This window comes from Cervus canadensis, chromosome 2, assembly GCF_019320065.1.
Source record: "Cervus canadensis isolate Bull #8, Minnesota chromosome 2, ASM1932006v1, whole genome shotgun sequence".
Taxonomy (NCBI): Eukaryota; Metazoa; Chordata; class Mammalia; order Artiodactyla; family Cervidae; genus Cervus; species Cervus canadensis.
The window spans coordinates 29,025,370-29,046,411 of NC_057387.1; the positions used below are offsets into that span (position 1 = coordinate 29,025,370).

The following is a 21,042-nucleotide window of genomic DNA, read 5'->3' on the forward strand; positions in this document are numbered from 1 at the left end:
GCTGACAGACCTTAAGCTAAGGGGCTGCCTACTCCTGATTTCTGTTGAAAGACTTCATCCTTTATCTTCCTCGAGTCATGGAGCAAAAAATAAATTGCAGCATGAAAACTCACACCCAAAACCAAGTATTTTCATACTCTTGAGAACATTTAAATACTGTTCTTTTTTCCAATTTTAATTTTAATGTCTATTTTTATAAGTACAAAAGTAATTTACAAAAGTAAAATACTTAAATAATATACACATAACTTAGAAAGTTAAAGTCCTTTCTTATCCTAACCCATAGAAAACTGTTAACAGAATTTTTCACCATTCACGTTTCTTCAGTTAAGTGAAACTCCATGCTTTAGCACCGTCTATGCTCCCCACAGTAATTACTCTCCTCTCTTACCTCTGGCTACCCATTTAACATGGGACTTCCCAGGCGGCGCAGTGGTAAATAATCCACCTGCCAATGCAGAAGACTCAAGAGATGTGGGTTCAATCCCTGGGTCAGGAAGATCCCCTCAAGTAAGAAATGGCAACCCACTCCAGTATTCTTGCCTGAACATCTCCATGGACAGAGGAGCCTGGTGGGCTACAGTCCATGGGGTCGCAAAAAGTAGGATATGACTGAGCACATCACAGCACCTGTTTAATACGACTTTCCTCCAGATGATAAGCTCCACCAGGACCTACACCCTGTCTGTCTTATTTAGCTGTGGTACCCCAGTGTCTAACCACTGTACCTGGCACACAGTTGGCACGCAACATAAATTTGCTAAGTGAATGCTTTCACTCTGGCCATGCGAAGCAGGCTCTGTAATGCCTTTTTATTGATGAGGAAACAGACTCAATTCATGATTTGTCTATAGTCACAACTATTAAATAGTAGAGCTGAATCTCAACCCAGATCTTCTGATTCCACATCAAAAGGACTTTCCTTCTAAGTATATCTTCCCCTTAATAACTGTCAGAGAATCATGACCATGTTCCTAATCAGAGTTTTCACTGTGTCCGATTCACCCCAAGAAGTCTCCATTTCACACAGAGGGGAAATGCATTATTTGGAGGGGTTGTTTTTTGGAAATGTAGTTGGTTTACAATGTTGTGTTAATTTCTGCTTTACCAGAAAGAGACTCTTATATACAAATTCTTTTCCATTATGAATTATCACAGGATTTTGAATATAGTTCCCTGTGCTACACAGTAGGGACTTGTTGCTTATTAAATGCATTCAGTTTTGACATTTTTGAGTTAGAAGTAAATAAGTCAGAGAGGAAAGATTACCCTTCATTATTTCAGAAGATAAAACAGCGTTCAGGGAATGAGTTGTGAGGTTGCTTGCTGAGAAAATTATTCAAACATGGAGCTCAGTTCTGCTTGGCTGTGCTAACAGAACTGTGGGCCCCTCTCCACGTTTGGCTTGCTCCCACACCCCTGGGCTCCTGGCTGCACACAATTAGCCTCCAGGAGCTCGGGCAAGCTTGGGTCTCCATGGCATTCACTGGAGGTGGGAATCTAGAGGTGTGCCCACAGTGCGGCAAGGCTCTACACAGCCACTTGTCTGCAGAATGACATTTCTGTCCAAACACTTCAGGGCTGGTCAAAAAGTAATGGAATTGCCATTGGTCCAGAGCATATGGCTCCTGGGAAGAGGCCTGACCTCCCAAATAACTCTCTTTTGTGGTATAACCCTTTTTTGCCTTCTACACTCTTACATAGAACTTTAGCTCCTTTATTTTCAGAAGGGACAATTTTCTTCAGGGAAGAATTGTGCCAATTCCTCAACATTATATTGCAACTTAAAAGACATTTGTCTTCCTTCCCTTGTTTTCATTTTGCTTTAAGTCAGTTTTAGTTAGTAATTCTGATATAGACTAGCTAAAAGCAGTGCTTTCCACACTCATTGCCTTAATCACAGAGAAAGAATCCTTCCTTTTCTTACTCTTTTTCTTCTCTCTCTCCTCCCTTCCTCTTTATGCCCTCCCTTCCTCTTCTTCCTTCCCTCCCTCCTGCTCTTCCTTTCCTCCTTCCTATAGGGAAGCAGTTGTTTTTTTTAAAGCATTGTTTTGTAAAGTTATTTGTTTATAAAAGACGTTTATTTTATATATATATACACATGACCATGTGAAGTAGCTCAGTCATGTCTGACTCTTTGCAATCCCATGGACTATAACTTACCAGGCTCCTCTGTGCATGGGATTCTCCAGGCAAGAATACTGGAGTGGGTTGCCATTTCCTTCTCCAGGGGATCTTCCCGACCCAAGGATCGAACCTGGGTCTACCTAATTGCAGGCAGACGCTTTACTGTCTGAGCCATCAGGGAAGCCTATATATACACATACATATACATATAGATACCATATATATGTGTGTGTGTGTGTGTGTGTGTATATATATATATAGAGAGAGAGAGAGAGAGAACACACAAAACTGACTTAACCAGCTATTTTTAAAGTCCCAATTGTTAAAGCAATAAGATTAGATGGACTTGATCATGGACATAAAGACTATAAAACCAGCATACAGTTCCAAATATATATGGGAATAAGTATATTATAAAAGCAATATTTTTCAAATCAATAGACAGAAGATGGATTATTCAATAAATTGTGGTAAAAAACATTTGGAAAAAGTATGCATGGATCAAAATCTCATTTTTTATATAAAAATAAAATTCAGAAACATCATCAAAAGTTCATATTAAAAATAAATCATAAAATAGCAGAAAAATTATAAAATTTTTCATAATTTAGAGATGAAGAGACTTTTTTTAATTTATTTTTTTTATTGAAGAATAATTGCTTTACAGAAGAGATGAAGAGACTTTTATAACACTAAAGAATTCAGAATAGGAAGTATTAGTAGATTTTGTAATATAAAATTTAAATCTTCTTGCCAAAAAGAAATGTACATTTAAAAGGTTGAGTGTGAGAAAAAAAAAAAGGTTGAGTGTGGTGAAGGAAATGGCAACCCATTTCAATATTCTTGCCTGGGAAATCCCATTGACAGAGAAACCTAGTGAGTTACAGTCCATGAGGTCACAAGAGTCAGACATGACTTATCGACTAAACTACTACCACCATCAGCATTATATTGGAATATTTTTATTTTTTCTGATACTCATCTGCTTATTGTATCTTGGGTATAATTTTATACTGTGTTTCAAGTTTTACTGAGCAAACAAAATTAATTGAAAAAATAAAATGTTGAATGATATAGAACAAATTATGAAATTACATTATTACCCACATAAGGTTAATATCCTCAAAATACAAAATGCTTTTACAAATCAATAAAATTTGCTTCTCAATCCTACTATCAAGATAGTGAGATTAGGGATACTTTCTACTTTCTTCTATATAGTCTTCTGTACTTCTAAATTTTTTTACAGTAAGTATTTTAATGCATTAAATCTGTTAGTTTGGGGAAAAAATAGTTTTAAAGATATAGATGGACATCATTTTTCTTAATACTTAAAAGCCCAAAATAATTTCTTCAGAATGGTCCAATGGTTCTGCTTTCTAATATTAATCATTACACTTGGCCTTCAATATATGCCTGTAGTAAAATAAGATCAACTGAGAAAAATAAGATACATGAGAAATAGTGGGAAAAATCATAAGACAAAGGAATTTTAATATGAAATGGCAGACCCCCACATTGAGGCCATTTGTTCTTTCAAAACCTGATTTGAATCTAAATCTTTGGATTAAAATTTGGCCTTTTCTTTTTTTACAGATAAGAGTCCATTGAACAAAAGCTCTTTCATCCCTCAAATAGTTATTTTTAGCGCTAAGGCCTCTTCTTCTTAATACAGAGTGGTTTTTTTTCCCCCTGACATCTAAGTTGTACCATTAAGTTAAATGTATGATTTAAATTTCAATTTTACTGAAGCTGCAGGTAGAATTAAAGGGATCATACAGATGAGCGATTTCATTGCATGTCACCTCACATAAATTTACATAAAGCTGTAAAAATCTACACAGTCTGTAAAACTTCTTCTGAAGGAGAAAAGGGAGAAAAATGTATATTGAGCACAGAGAGTTTGTCAAGACCTCTCATGAACTTCTTTAGGAACATCATCTCCCTTAATCCTCAGAGCCAAGAGGGGAAGTTAGAATTACCATCCTCATTTCATAGATGAGAGAACAGGCTCTTGGCAGTTAAGCTACTGGATATCACACCCACCTGATTCAAGCACCTATGCATGATCTTTCCCCTGTACCCATGAACTTCTTCTGTGATGTAACCCATCTTCTATGATGTACAGCCTCAGTTCCCTACATAGTCCTAAAGTCCTTTGCTGGTGTCTGGAATGACCTGAAAACTAGAGATGCTTCCCCCCGCCCCCACCAGCACTGAGGCATCCACATGTGCTCCCCATGTGCACCGTGGGGAGCATCCAGTCACTGGTGCCCACACTCAGAGCCCAGGGTGGGTGGAAGCACACTGATTGAAACCACCCACCCTGGCCAGGCACCATAGTAACCATTTGCATGATTTGTTTTATGACAGCAGGTCCTGGTAAGGAACACGGAACTAATAAGCCTCCACCAACCGGAAGAGTTCGAGAAAGGTCAAAATGAGACACCACATCTTTGACCACCTCCCTGAATCCTTCTCTCTGGCATTCATCTTGGCTGAACAAGGCATGCACCACCAGGAAGGACTCTTGAGTCAGAATGATTGGCTAAAGATAACCCGGAAACTAATCCCATCACCATAAAACCCAAGACTGCCAGCCACTGGCAGAGCTGTTCTCCTGCGTTCCCTTACCCTCCTGCTCTCCACCCGGGTGCCCTTTCCCAATAAAATCTCTTGCTTTGTCAGCACATGTGTCTCCTCGGACAATTTATTTCCGAGTGTTAGACAAGAGCCCGGTTTTGGGCCCTGGAAGGGGTCCCCCTTCCTGCAACAAATGGTGACTCTGGTAGGGACTCTTCTTTGCTGTGACTGATATCCCGACCACTCGGGGTACTCAGGGGCCAGCTTGCCTGCCAATGGACCAGACCCAGCGGCCGCAACTGGGACCCTTTTGTCCCTGGTCTCCTCCTGACGTGGACAACTGGCCAGAGTGCCCCGACCGGTAAGGAACAAGAGACTTTATTGACCTCTCTCCCCTCCCTCTCTCTTTCCTCTCCTTAGCCCTTCCTATCCTTCCCCTTTTTCCTAGTCCCCCGGTCCTGGATGCAGCCGAGCCCACTGGAGTCTGGCTTGCCTCACTGCACAAGCTGACTACTAGCAGCAGCTGGCCTCAGTGACAGTTTTGTGTCCTGGTTTCTTCTGTTTTACTCGCCAGTACTCGTGTCTAACGACCAGAGGAAGAGTCTGGCAGAGAAGCCCCAAGCCCTGCCTGGCTCTACCAGTTTCCAGCTGTGTTCCCCGTGCAAGTGGCCTGATTCTCTAAGCCTGTTTCCTTACCTGAAAAGGGTGGTCTTTCTTGCACACCTGGAAGTGGTTTAGCTTTAACAATGGAAACCTATGCCTGATGCTGCCCAAGTGTTACACAACATGAGCTGCTGCAGTCCCTCAGTCTGGTCTCTGAGGCCCATCTGATGGCAGAACTCAAAATCACCCTCCCTTGCTGGCCAGGCCTTTGAGTCTAAACCACACTTGTGTCCTCAGCCCTGCACTTGGGAAATACTTGCCCCCAGGCAGCTGCATAAGCCCTGGTTGGCTCTCCCTCTCAGCAGGCCTGTGGTCATTCTGGCTTGCCTGGATTCTAGAAAGTCTCCAATTTAGACACAAATTCTAATCTGTGGACAGACTCTAGTCTCCCCTACAACCTAAAATAACATAGGACTGATATGCTCATGGAATCAATGTTGAATTGAACCTTTTCCTTCTGACAGTTCTGCCAGAAACTTGTTTCAGCAGAGTGACAGTGGCTAGCTTGTGAATGAGCGTCCTCTGGGGGACCTTCAGCTGCTGCTGCAGGGCCACCTCTAACCCTGCACGGCGGTCTTTCTGGGGCGAAATGGAGTTGCTGCCTAGCACTCTCTTCCCAGATCTTCCTTGCCTCCCTCATCTCTGATTTTCTGAACTTCCTTAGCAGATTGTTGCTACAGGATAGATGCCAAGGGCTCACTTCCCCATTATTAATGGCCTAAGAGAAGGACGGGTAATTCACTGCAAACTTAGTCCACCACTGTTAGTGGCTAAGACTCAGAGAGAGGACCCAGTTACAAGGGGTCAGTGCTTCCCATCAGCGCTCCCCTCCCCACTTGATAATTTTGTTTCCTTAACACGCCTGCATGAGCTTCCCTTGTAGCTCAGCTGGTAAAGAATCCGTCTGCAATGCAGGAGGCCTGGGTTTGATCCTGGGTTGGGAAGATCCCCTGGAGAAGGGAACAGCTACCTACTCCAGTATTCTGGCATGGAGAATTCATACAGTCCATGGAGTTGCAAAGAGTTGGACACCACTGAGCAACTTTCACTTTTACTTTTCACTTTCAACACACCGGCATACCTTTCTTGCCAAGCCTTTGCTCATGCCATTCCCACCCCACGGAATGCTCTTTCCCATCTCTGTCCTTGGAAGTCTGTAACATCCCCTCTACAAGTTTCCAGACACCCACCACCATTATGATCAGCTCACCCATCTATATTAGCAACAGTACATTCCTCTGTGTGTGCCTGAGACTGCATATGTTTTGGTCAAATTGATTTCTTTCATCTTATTTCATTTAACACATTTTTATGTCTTCCCCTTTGTTTTTTTAATTAATTTACTTGGCTGCTCTAGGCCTTAATTGGGGCACATGGAATCCAGTTCCCTGACCAGGGATCAAATCCGGGCCCCCTGCATTGGGAGCAGGGAGTCTTAGCCACTGGACCACCAGGGAAGTCCCTGTTCTACACATTTTGAAAACATTATTCCAAGAAGAGGTCCATACCTTCCCTGATTACCAAAGGCACCAGAAAGTGAAACAGCCTTGGTCTAGACTGCGTAGCCCATGCCCTCACATCCAACAATGCCCAGCACACAGTAGGCTCTCAGTGCCTGCTTGTTGATTTGAACTGGGCCAGCGCGGGTGACAGTTCTCACAACACCTTGGGGCAGCGCGTCCCCAAGCAGCTCTGCCTCTTACCAAGGACCACGGTCACTCTCATTTGACATGTGCTGCTTGGCTGCCCTGCTGACCAGGCCCCAGCATGGCTTTGAGGCTCCCATACTGCTGACCCAGCTGTGACAACAAGAGACTGGCATCCAGCTGTGAGCGTGTCCTCAGCTTCTCAAGGTCACACCCAAGGCTCCATCTGAGGGCCCAGGATCTCAAGTACGAAATACAGTTTCAGCAGAATTTCCCTTTGGCTCATTTGTCTTCTTTAGTATCCAAGCAGAAAAATCAGACTCATTGTTCGGCTCTTAATAAAAATAAAATTCAGTCTGGAGAAGCAGCAGAAAGCTGGTGGTGTCCACTCAGCTATGCACACCCAGTTGTCACTAAAGCTGATTGATAGTTACATGAGCATACAGAAATGATATAACTTTTATGTACCTAGAAATTCCTCATTACACATTTTACCCCTCCTTCTGGGTTTTCAGTCGTGATTGCTTCACAGTCAGGGATGGTCTAAGAAAACAACAGGGATCAGACTAATGAAATGCAAGAAGACAGAGTTGATTGGGGAGGGGGAGGAGCACAGCTGTCTTGGAGCACCTACTGCATCCCAGACACTATTTCAGGCAGGTTACAAACTTCTTTTCATTTATTCTCATACCAACCTTCTGCATTAATTATGCTGATCCTCACTTTGCAAGGGGGGAAGTCAGGGTTCAGAGAGGGCAATAAGCATGTGCAAGACCACACAGCTAGTGAGGAGCAAGTCTAGGTTTGTGTCAGTTTTGTCCCACCACAAAGCTGTGCACTTCCCAAACTGGTCAAGTGGCCCAGGGCGAGGGCAGCTTCGAGCTCGACCTGGATCTCTGGAGTGACAGATGTTTGGTCCTTTCATCTGGGTCTGTCCGAGTGTCCACGGCCGCTGGTGCTGCCTGACCTAGCCACAGTCCTTGCTGGATGGGTGAAACAGCCACGTTTTTGCTGACCGTAAACTGAGCAACAGGCAAAGTTATTGCCAAGGAGCCCCAGAGCAGGTGGCAGCACTCAGCCAGCCTCTGCCACATTCACAAAAACAGAATATTTGGCTTTTCTGAAATCCCCAAATTCCTGGTTGTCTTCTTCCAAATTCCTGGAAGGGACTCCCCTGTTGTCCATTCCAACTAGCATCTTTCCTACTCTTGCTCTGAACATCCTCACAACAGCTTCCTCTTCTGTAAATCTGCCCTAACAAAGGACTTGGTAGATGAATTCCCTCTGACTCTGACAGGGCCTAGTACATACTGCTCCCAGAGACATTTATATTTTCCAAGAGCCAAAAAAATCTTATAGGTCAGGAATGACTTTATAACTGTGAAGTCTTTGGAGGAGATGAGTGAGGTAAATGGAGAGAAAGTATGAGAACGGAGGGACAGAGCAATGTCTCCCCCGTGGAGCCCCTGAACTATACTCAGGGGGCAGTTGCCAAAAGTAAAATTAGTCCTTTAAAAGTCTCTATCCAATAAAGGGAACCCTCCTGCACAGTTGGTGGGAATGTAAATTGGTATGGCCACTGTGAAGAACATTATGGAGGTTTATCAAAAAGCTAAAAATTGACCTACCAAAGGACCCATCAATTCCATTCCTGGGTATATATCCAAAAGAAATGAAAATACTAACTCAAAAAGATACATGTGTCCCAGTGTTCATAATAGCATTATTTACAACAGCCAAGATATGGAAGCAAACTCAGTGTCCACCAACAGATGAACAGATAAAGAGAATGTGGTGTATATGTACAATGGAATACCACTACTCAGCTACAAAAAGAATGAAATTTTGCCATTTGAAACAACATGGATAGACTTTGAGGGCATTATACCAAGTGCAAAAGTCAGAAAGAGAAAGACAAAAACTGTATGGTATCACTTATATGTGTAATCTAAAAAATACAAAAACTAATGAACATTTTTTTTTAAAAAAAGCAGACTCACAGATATAAAGAATAAGCTAGTGGTTATCAATGGGAGGGAGCCAATATAGGGATGAGGGATTAAGAAATACAAACTATCAGGTATAAAATAAGCTACATGGATATATTGTACAACATGGGGAATATAGGCAATATTTTGTAACAACTATAAATGGTGTATAACCTTTAAAATTGTGAATCACTAACTATAGTATACACCTGTAATTATATATTATATAGCAGCTATACTTCAACAAAAAATTAATATTTAAAAAATTTTCCATCCAGATGAGAATCCTGAAGTTGGTTCTGTAATCAATCACTGGACCAATTTCCTGTGGCCTTTTAAATTCCCAACAGGGTTTACAGAGAGCCATCGTTTTCCCCTTTGTTTCTAATCTTCACCTCTTTGGAGGAGTACTTCTTCTTGGCTGCCCATTTGGCTGCTAAGTTGTCTGCAACTTTATCATGATACCAGGATAAAAGGCGATGCCTGAAGAACTGATGCAGGCCTATAACTGTTGTGTCTCAGAAAGGACCAGGTTCCGGTCAGGGCGGGGCCTTCAGGGCAAGACAGAGGGCAACACAGCAAACTCAGTTCACTGTGCCCAAGGGGCTTTCAGTCTGGTGGGGTATGCAGGAAATTTAAAGTACACCCAGATATTTTTGGTACCTGGAAGTGGACTGCTGCCATAACAAAACCCTTAAATGTGGGAATGGCTTTGGCACTGGACCTGTTGAGTGAATAAACAAGAGGATGGATATTGAATGGATGAAAACAGGTTAAAAAAGAACATGACATGGTCTGGAAACTGAACTTACTTTGGAATTACTAGAGCAAGGGGTTCATTTTGATGGGAGGTGCAGGAATTTTCCTCATTCAAAAACTATTTATTGCCTATTTTGTTCCTGATACTATGCTGCTATCTAACACTGCAGTGATGGGCCCAACACACACAGTGCATGAAGCTGGGAAGGTGAGCTGATGGAACCCCAGTACACATAAGGCTCCTCTTCCTCCCTCCATACCTTCAGGGTTTCACAAGGTCTCGACTCAGCTCCTTCTCTCCCTCTCCCTCTGCATCCACATCCCTCTCCCCTTGGTTCTGAGTCTGTATTTCCTGCCCAGACTCGTCTGAGCCCCAGCTCCGTTTGTGGCAGGTTGAACTGGTCCACAGAGAGAAGCCCTGAAGACATCTGCTGGGTGACGACCAGGCTTTTGTTATGCTCGCTGAGAGGTGCAAGCTGGGAGCCAAAGAGGAACACCTCAGTTAATGGGAGAGTTTAGAGGGCTCATGAGGAAAGGGAAAGAAGTAGGAATGAAGAAACTATGTTTCTGCTGTCTGGTGGACAATGTCATTATTATAGCCTAATTCCCCTTGAAATCTTTGACATACTATCTGTTCATCTATACATAATGTCTATTTTTCATGAATACAGTATCTGTTAGATTAATAGATATATTAATAATGCATTATCATATCTACTTATCATTAAGAAATACTTATTGAGCACCTCCTATGTGACAGACAGGCAGTTAACGCACTGTGAAGTGGGGTCTGTTTGAGGGTGAGAGTCGCAGAGTGAGGGCAGCATCAGGACGGGTGTAGGGGGACTTTGTAGGGGGACTTCCCTGCTGGTCCAGTGATTAAGAATCTGCTTGCTAACAGAGGGGACACGGGTTCAATCCCCAGTTTAGAAAGATCCCACACGCTGTGGAGCAACTAAGCCCGCAAGCTGCAACCACTGAAGCCTGCGCCCTAGAGCCCAGAATCCACAACAAGAGAAGTCACCGCAATGAGAAGCCTGTGCGCCGCAACAAAGAGTAGCCTCTGCTGCCACAACTAGAGAAAGCCCACGCAGCAATGAGGACCCAGTGCAGACATGCTGGATTGTGTTCAGTCGTGTCCGACTCTTTGTGACCCCATGGACTGTACCCCACCAGGCTCCTCCGTCCATGGGAATTCTCCAGGCAAGAATACTGGAGTGGGTTGCCATGCTCTCCTCCAGGGCAATCTTCCCAACCCAGGGATCAAACCCAGGTCTCCTCCATTGCAGATGGATTCTTTACCATCTGAGCCATAAGGGAAGCCCAGTGCAGACATAAATAAATAAATAAAGAAGCAAGTAGGGCAATGGGAAGGTCTTCCCTAGGGCTACCCCTGTGTGAGTTATACACCCATTCCACAGATATCCATGGAGCACCTGACATGTGCCAGAGGGCTGCAGAATTGGACAAAGCAGGCAGAAAGCCCTGTCTTCCTGGAACATATCTGTCTATGGCCCATTTCTTGGGGTCCCACCTCAAATGCAACCTGCTGAACTATTCTTACATTCAGCAAACTTGCTTCTTTTGTGTTGTTCCTCTCAGTTTGTGGTGCCTGTGTTCCATATCTTAGCAAAGAACACTCTTATGCACATAATTACTTAAACAGAGTGTCATCCCTCTCCTTTCCCTGTTATTAACTCATTATTGACTAATAGCACCTGTTAATATTAGACCAACAGCCATTGTTGCTTTGCATGTTTGTATTCTCCATTATGAGCTCTATATCAAGATGCCTGGCACATAGGAGAAGCTCAGCAAATGTTTATCCAACAGAAGAGGGAAGCAATTGTAATAAATTTAGCACAGGTAGAATTGATTCCCCCAGACCTTGGGAAATACTCCATGACTATCATCCTCCTAGCCTCTCCTCTCCTCTCCCTCCTGCCTTTCCTAAGGCACTGGCTCAGCTCAGGTAATGACAGCTCTTGCTGTATATTTCAGCTATCATTTGGCATCAAATCACATCACTGCCCCTGCTCCAAAATCATCACATCCAGGTTTCTCAAATTCCAGTCTGAATGCCTGTCTAGGCCAGGCTCACCCTCACTCTGGGTGCCGACCCTGCTCAGAGAATCTTCATTTTTCAAGCAGGCTCCCTCATAACTGCTCACTCCTCCCTCCAACAGATGTACACAACACTCTTCTATGAGCATCTGCTCCTCTCAACCTAGTAGTGGGGAACCAGCCTATTCATGTATGTCTCATTCATTCATTCTACACCTTGCCTTGCTCTGAAGCTAACAAAGATGTAAGAAAACAGCAAGATTCAGTAGAGCTACCACATCCAGTTGTGCAGGGTGTTCACTGCAAAAAAGCACCCACTGAAGGGGAAGTTGGGGGCTGAAATCCAGTCCATCTCACCCAAGCCATGCAGCCCAGCTCAGGCTACACCTGCCCAGAGATGGCTTCTTTCTCTATTGTGCACAGTCTTCCACGTGCCAATGAGAATTAAAAGTAGAGTGAAAGATGAAATAGAGAAATAAGGCTGAAGACAAAGGACAGCCAGGAAAGCTATGAAAGCCCCCAGAGGCAGACATCTGTTCAAATCCTTGCCCAAGTGTGTCCCTTAGGAAAAAGAGAACCATAAACATGTCCAAGATACATCCAGGGGTTCAAACGAAGAGAAAGGGTAACCACTGCTGCTCCACAGGGAAAGACAAGAAGGATTTTGAAGAACATGTGTCACACTGCCTTGCACTCTGGCTGTTTCACTGGCCTCATTTCTAGACACATCAGAGTCTAATCAGGCGAGGCAAATGCTTATGAAGGGAAAGGCAGCAGCCTCTTCTCCCACATTGAAGAATCAGCATCACTAGTTCTCAAGAATATACTTACCTGGGAAATGCTTGTGCGTGGGCTCTGGCCCCACTGTACCAGCTACCAACCGGGTAACCTGGGACTAGAGTTGTTTTCTTGGATACTTCCATTTGCACAATTCTGATATGAATTCTATGGGTAGAGAGAATGGGGAATGGATTCTGTAAAGGCTACAAGACTCTCAAATCTGAAAAATAAAGATCAGTGGTGATCCCTGGCCCTCCCATGCCTGATCCTACTTATTGGCTTTGCTACCCTTAGCAAAACAATTTAAAAGGGCTTTGGCTTTAGCATCTGAGAGTCAACACTGCAACATGCTTCTCACTCTGCCTCACCCACGTTTTACTGACACAGATAATGCAGAGCTACTAGGGAATTTAACTCACCAGTAGGACCGAGAAACAACTATAACCTCTGCTTACTGGCCCAAGGGTCTCAGATGAAGAATTTATACACATTTTGCTTTGCTTAGTATGTGTAATGAGTGGGGAAAACTATTACAATATACCAAATGATGGTTTACCTCAGGTCCACATTTTATAAGACCCATTCACACGAGATTATGTTAACAAATGTAATCAACAAAATGACAAAATATAACATGAAGTCAGCAAGTGTTTCAGGAAGATGATACAGCCACTCGCCTGCCACCCCACCGGGGGATGTGTCTGGCTTTGTGGGTGGGAGCTGGGGGTTAGGGGGGTCACACAGGGCCCACCGTCCTGGAGCCTGTCCAGGATCTCTGCCTTGTATCTTCCGGGGGCCTGCAGACCACCCAGCAGCGCCCACCTGTGTGTTGGCCACCTGCCAGCCCTCAAGACTCCAGGGCCACCTCTAGCTTCAGAATAGCCCTTTCATTTCTTTCAGGTACTCTAGCAACATCTCTGAGTTTGTTAACTTACAAAATGAGAATAACACTCTCTACCCCATACGACAATTCTTTTGAGGTTTGGTTTTTTTTTTTTTTTTTGGAGGTAACATGCCAAGCACTTAAAGTACCTGGCACATTAGCAGATCCTCAACAAATTATAATCATCATCGATCTTCAGAGAAATAAAGGGATAGAATGTAGGGGTACTAGTCTAGCTCCTCTCCCTGGTCTTCCTTCTCTGGGTTAACTAGCGTCTCAGAAGCTAAAACAGAAAGTAGACCTCTTCAAAAAAAAAAAACCTTTTTATTTTCTATTGGGGTATAGCTGATTAACAATGTTCTGATAATTTCAGGTGAACGCAAAGGGACTGAGCCATACACGTATGTTCATCCATTCCAGAAAGTGGGCCTCTTTTTGCATGCCATGCACTTTGCCTGGGTTTAGGCCTGTGTGCTGAACACTTGCAATGAAGACTGCTTTGTATTCACATCACTGTGGGACTAGAGGCTGAACACGGTCTGGAGAAAGGTGCCCAGCTCTTGACCTGAATAAGCTGGAGAGTCTCCTGGAATAGTATATCTTCATCAATAATAAAAGGCTCTTTATACATAGAGGGCATAAGACACATAGCCATTTTTTTTTTTAATCTGCTTCAAAGGACAAGAGGCAACCTTTAAGAAGGTGTAACTTGACAGCAACAAAAACAAAAAGAAAGAATCACCATCAGGCTCCTGTCCAAACCCTCACACCGTCACACAGCGGGGAGAGAAACCCAAGCTGTCAGGCTTACGTGTTAGAGGAGAGACGATTCAAGTACTTTGTGCAGAAGGAAACACAGGTTACTGCAAATCAAATGTTCAGGGGGTGACGCCTGAAAATTGAGTCAGAAAGCCTTCAGTAAGGCCTTGGAGTCAGAATGGGCTCGCATTTTGCAAGCCTAAACAAAAGCCCCCGCCCCAAACCAAACTCAAATGTAAACTGTTATCATCACATGTGAGACAATCCCTGAGTGATTTTGGCCCCCATACTCTGCCCGTAATTAGTTTTATAATAATCAGGGCTCCAGTCAGGGGGAAACATGATAGGCTGAGCGTGAGAAAATCGGACTACTTCCATGGAGGCTTGGTTCAAGCCTTGGTACAACCCTGTTACAACAGTCGGCATTTTCTTTCCATGGCAAGTAGCAGAAACCCACTTCAAAGGAAGATAAGCAGAATAGGAGATTTACTGGCTTCTGGGAAGAGGTGGATTCAGGGGCTCAAACTTTGCTTCAAGGTTCTCTTTACCTTTACATCTCTCAGCTGTGTTTCTCTTTGCTCATTGGCTTTATTTCCTCCAGATGGTATTTCCTCCAGGGGTATTTGCTATATCCCTCAACACTGGTGGAGATGGCTGAACGGGAGCTTCAGAACAAGGCTTATTATCCAAAAGGAGGGCAGAGCCTCTCTCCTCTGGCTTCCGTAAGTGACTAAAACAGATGCTGATTGGCTGTTTCAATCATGTGCCCAACCCTGTGCCAATCATTGGTGTCAAGGGTGAGAGGTCTATTTTCATTGGCCAGATTGAGGACAGGTACCTCTCTGTGTTGGGGGAGATGAGGGCAGCAGCACCTGAACCACATGTAATGGAGAAGAGTGGCTTTATTTCTAGGAGAAGTAGGAGGGTAAGCTGGGCAGGCAAAAACAACACAAGTCCTCGACTTCTGGTCAATAGGAGAGAACCATTTGGGGGCCAAGGTGCAAATTGATGTAGTTAGAGCCTCTATCCGCTAGACTAAATTCTAGATATTTGGAAGGAGGGCAAGTCAATTGGCCTTAAATTGGCATCAGGTTTCCATGAAGAGTACTGAGCCCTCTCGTCTCCATACCACGTTGGAAACCCCGGGACCCAAGTGACTGTAAAATTGGTGGGACCAGCTCCTGTGCCACTCAGGGACAGCTTGCAGGTAAGCCAGACTTGTCTCTTACTGACCTCCCTAAAAGGCCAAAATAACCTAACAGCCCAGGTGGCCGGACTTCCTGATGGGACCCTCCTCTGCTCTGCTTTACCTTCAGCTTGTAGTGTCCACAGAAGTGCATTCCCAGCTCCTGACACGGCGACCGGTCTCCTGTCCTCCTCGTGGGGCAAGCAGTGTGTTTGCTAAGTAAGCCAAACTCTCCTTCCACTCCTCAGTCAGCCCCAGGCACCAAGGAGGCACTTGATAAATGTTTGCTGAGGCCTTTTCCCAGCAGATGAAAGTAAATACTTTTGAAAAATGACCTGGGCTCCCTATTTGTGGTTTATCCATCAGCAGATGAGAGCTCCTTATAAGACCTCAATGGGCTGTTCTTGAAGACACCCATACAAGTAAAAAGAGACAAACACCCACAGCCCACACAAACCTGTTTCCCCGTGAGTTAGAAGCTATTAAGTACTAATAACTCCTTTCCTACAAAAAAGCATCCTGAACCCAAAGGGAAGACGGCTTGTTTATTTGCTGCACAAGACTGGGAGCAGCAGAGCCTCAGAAGGTTTTGGCCCTGCAGCGAGAAAAGCTCACTCAGAGTTTTGGCAGTTGCCTCTGACTGCCTCTTGCCTTGATGCCATAATGGAAAACGACCAGCAAGGCTATTTTCCACTGTGTTCTGAAGGCCCATCATGGGCAGTCCTGGGTAGGTCCAGAAAAATGTTTATATAGTACTGTTACAGGCTGAATCTGCCTAAAATTGATATGTTGATGTCCTTACCCCCCATGCCTCAGAATATGACTATATTTGGAGACAGGGTCTTTAAAGAGGTAATTAAGTTAAACTAAGGTAATTAGAGTGGGCCTAAATCCAATATGACTGCTGTCCTTATAAGAAGAAGAGGAGATTAGGACAGAGACAACACAAGAGGAAAGACAAGATGAAGATACAGAGAGAGATGGCCATCTCTATAAACCAAGGAGAAAGACCTCAGAAAGAAATGACTGCTTCATCTGACACCTAATCTCAGACTTGACTCCAGAGTTGTGAGAAATTACATTTCTGTTGTTTGAACCACCCAGTCCATGGTATCTTGTTATGGCAGCCCTAGCAAACTAATACATATGCTTTACAATTTATAAAGCTGCTTTCTCATACCTGAGCTCACTTCATTTTCACAACAATCCAACTGAGTGGAGAGTATTATCCTCATTTTATTGATGAAACACTGAGCCTAAGAAGCTATTAGCCTAAAGTCATACTGCTCAAGAGTAACAGAGCCTTGGCTTGAATCCAGAGTTTCTGATTCCAGACCCCATGTTCTTCCCAATAGACTTGCTTTGTTCTCAGAGTGCCTGGTGCCATTGTTGTCATTTGTTTTTCTGCCCATCAGCCATTTAGACAGGTTACAATTGGCCTCTTAACCTGGAGAGTGGCTGAGCAAGTCACTCCAGCTTACACAATAAGTTGGTGGCAGGAATGGTATTAAAGCAGCTCCTGAAATTCTGGGTCATCGTTAAGTGATGATTTCTTATTTCTCCTGTTCACTCAGCCAAACCCAAAGAGTCAGGAGCTTTGGGGTGGGTGGTTTTGTTCCCAGACCCAAACAGTAACTGGCCCTGCCTCTAACTCCTACTTCAGGTGAGCCTGCTGAAGGCAATCCTGGAATTCAGATGCTCAGCACCTGAGCTCCCGACCCCTTACCCTGTTGTTACCAGGCCTCAGTGCAAGGGCGGGATTGGTTTGGTCCTTAAGGACCTGCTTTCATCATTTACCACCTACTGGGAGGAGAATTGAAGAGGGTTCATCTGGAGTTTGCTTTCAACTTAAAATAGTCATGTCTTTTCCTGAGAACATTGATTGAAAAGTTGATACCAAAGTAAGCAAAGGAGTCAGACTAGCAAATTCCAGTGGTCTGAGTTCTTTTTCCTTTTTGGGGGTGGGGCAGAAGTACACGATAGGTGCAAAGAGCAAGAATTGATATCAGAATACATAAAAGAAAGAGAAAATGATACCCATAACCCTATCACCTCAATTTTTTCTTTTGGTGTTTCTTTGTCCAGAAACACATGTAATTTCTACAGTTATGCAAAGATGAGGTTTTATATTTTCATTTAACATCATAATAGAAGCATTTTCTCACATCACCACATAACCGTCACAATTATATTTTTAATGGTGCATAATATCACTTGAAGTGATGGAACCCTCATTTGTACAATCCTTCTTTCCTTAGTCATTAGGTTGTTTCCAATTTTTCACTTCAAATGATCCATTCTTTTGCAGACTACAGAAAAGCGGTTGATTCTTGATTTAACTGGGAGTTTTCTGGTATCAAACAGTGGTTCCATTTACAGGTGGGTACCCAGGAGTCGCCCTGTGAGGCTGTGGTGACTGATGGAGCGGTCAGCACAGAGGGAAGGCTGGGTGGGGAGGAAAGGCTGGGAGCCAGGGAGCTAGAGTCAGGCATGATCATGCATTTTCCCACTTAGACTTTCCTGTCTCTCAGGGACCCCTGGCAGCTACTCAGCTAGCACTGAGGTAGGAGCAGCCTGTGAACACAGGGGATAAATGACAGAGGGTCCCATTTTGGCTGCCATAAAAAACAAAACCAACAAGCTACCTGAGAAGGTTCTGTGCCTTCAGCTCTTCCCAGGCTGCAGAGCATTGGGTCTCCTGATAATAAATACTCAGGCTACTTGATGGACCTAACCACTAATCCCAGGAGGCTGAGCAGAAGAGATATGGTGGATTCTGCTCATTTCATCAAGTTGCATTCTGTCTTACCTGATCCTGGCATATTTTCTGCTTTCCTGCAACTTCTGCCTGAAGGGACAGAAGTCCCAACCCAAACGCAGCCTGGGCACAACCCCCCTTGGTCCTGCCCCAGCCAGAAATCCCTTCTGGCTCTCCACACTTCTCCTCCCAGAGCTTCTTACCTGACCCCTTTGGGAAAAGCCCCTACTTGGTGAGAACTGCTGACAGCCTTGGGAAATAGAAACAAGCAGGAAGACAGAGGACATTCTCATTGCATTGAAAGTCAGCTCCATTTGGAGGCAATTCAAAATGCAAGTGTACTTGTGCAGTCACTGTTGGCCAAGTTAATTTATTGCCTCCTGGTTACAGCAGTAGTCCCGCCCCCTTAGAATGAATTCAGTTTGGAGTCTCATGGCTGGGTAGAATCCTACGGAATTTTCTCCGTCATCCTCTTCATGGCCCATCCGAAGGTCATTCAGGGTTTGCCTTGACTGACAATAGAAGAAGCCACCCATGAAGTGTATTTACTGCTAGCTACTAAGCAAAATGGTTTACATAAATATCTCAAATGATCCTCATAACTTTATGAAGAAAGGAGTATTATTACCCCCATTCTATGGATGAGAAATTCTATAGATGAGAAAAGGCTCAGAAAGGTCAAGTAACTAACCCCAAGTCATACACCAGGTAAGTGGTACTAGTTAAGACTCAGATTCAGACAGTCTGACTGGAGTGCCCAAACTCCCTACTAGGGACACCTCTTTTTGCCAGCCTAGCTGCACCACAGAAATAATAATCATTAAACTGAACCGTTTAAGTCCCAGGCACTCTGCTAAGGCATCTGCTTGCATTCCTTAAACTCTTGAATGAGGAAATAGAGAATCAGGTTAATTCACTTCCCCAAAGTCACATGATTAGTAAGCAAGTATGACAGGGACTATTTTCTTCTAAGGGCTTCCCTGGTGGCTCAGTGGTAAAGAATCCACCTGCCAATGCAGGAGACACAGGAGACGCAAGTTTGCTCCGTGGGTCTGGAAGATCGCCTGGAGAAGGGAATGGCAAACCACTCCAGTATTCTAGCCTGGAAAATCCCATTGGCAGAGGAGCCTGGCAGGCTATATAGTCCATGGAGCTGCAAAGAGTCAGACACGACTTAGCGACTAAACAACAATGTCCTCTAAAATCCATTTTCTCCTCCTTGTAGAATAATAGATTCTCATTATTAGCTGAATATGTGGCCTTCTAGAATCAAGACTATATTTATTTGCTAGATTTTGTTGAAGCTAGGTGAGTCCATGTGACTAAATCATGGATAACAAGATGTAAGCAAAAATGCTTTGTACACAAGGACCTACTGTATAGCACAGGGAACTCTCCTCAGTGTTGTATGGTGGCCTGGATGGGAGGGGAGTCTAGGAGCGAATGGATACATGTGTATGTATGGCTGGGTCCCTTCGCTGTTCGCCTGAAACTGTCACAATATTGTTAATCGGCTATACCCCAGTACAAAATAAAAAGTTTTAAAAAATGCTATGTGCAACTTCCTGGAAATGTCAGTCTTCTTTCCTCCTTCCTGCTGGTGGAATGCTGACCTGACAGCTGGAGCTAGAAGGGTGCCAGCTTGAGCCGTGACATGACCAAGGCCACAAATAGCAGAGCCACAAGGTAGAAGGAGCCTGGGTTTCCGTGGGCTCCATGGAACCAAGTCAACTCAGCCATCTTGAGGTAACCACCTCTCAACTTTTACATGAAAGAAAAATAAACACCCAGCTTGGTTAAACCACCATTGTTTTGGGTTTTCTGTCATTTACAGCCAAACCTAATCCTAATTAACATAGTGGTGGAGCAGGAATCTAAACCAGTTTGACACCAAAGGCCTAAATTAACCACTCTGACATGCTGTTTCTACTGTACAACTCCATGCCCACACTGGTTCACAATATTATCAGCCTTCCACTCCCTTCATTTGGAGAATCATACAATAAATATCTACCAAGTACCAGGGCCTGAGCTAGGGAATAAGCCAAGAATATAAATATGAATGATTTGGTCAGTGCCCTCAAGGAGTTGGCAGTCCATCTTGAAAGACAGATGGCAAAGCAAATAAATAAAATACAGTGGGACGAGTCCTATAATAGAGACATGAGCCAGATGCTGTGGGAGCGCAAAGAGAAGAGCGACTCACTGCCTGAGGATCAGGGAAGATTTCACCCAAGTATAGCAGATGAGCTGCACATGCTAAGCAGCTGCAAGAAAGTGTGAAGTGTCCTTGGTTCTCATACACCAATACATGTAAATGTGGCGTGAGTGGTAAAGAATCCGCCTGCCAATGCAGGAGAAACAAGAGACGCGGGTTCAATCCCTGAGTCAGGAAGAGCCCCTGGAGGAGGGCATGGGAACCCACTCCAGTATTCTTGCCTGGAGAATCCCATGGACAGAGGAGCCTGGCAGTCCACCAGGTCACAAAGAGTCAGACACGACAGAGGCCACTTAGTACACAAGCACCAATGACCTACCATCTTTTGTCTAGAAGTGCAGCCCATTCTCCTTTCTCTGCAATTTTAGACTCAAATTCTTCAGCAGTGGAACCCTGTGGAGCCCCTTGGGAATCCAGACTGGTTTTGTTTGCTGGACCTTCAGCCATGAAGAAAAAACTTATGTGTGACTCATAAGGCCAACCCTCCTCACAACAAGGAAGAAAATAGAAGCAGGACACAGAAAGCCCCCAACAGCAGGGCTGGATAAATAAAGATTCTTCAGCATAGCTGTGAAAGCCAGAATGAGCTCTGTCCGTAATTACTCTGTGCTCGGAAATGTTGTTTCCA

General features: G+C 44.1%; 1 long non-coding RNA gene across 1 annotated transcript; it reads right to left on the reverse strand.

Moving 5' to 3' along the window:
* Window positions 1-12,665: 12,665 nt before the first annotated feature.
* Window positions 12,666-14,887, reverse strand: LOC122427452. The gene is made up of 3 exons (XR_006265419.1): window positions 14,801-14,887; window positions 14,305-14,385; window positions 12,666-12,775 (listed from the first exon to the last, which is right to left on the reverse strand). It is a non-coding gene; the product is annotated as an uncharacterized LOC122427452 (long non-coding RNA).
* Window positions 14,888-21,042: the final 6,155 nt, after the last annotated feature.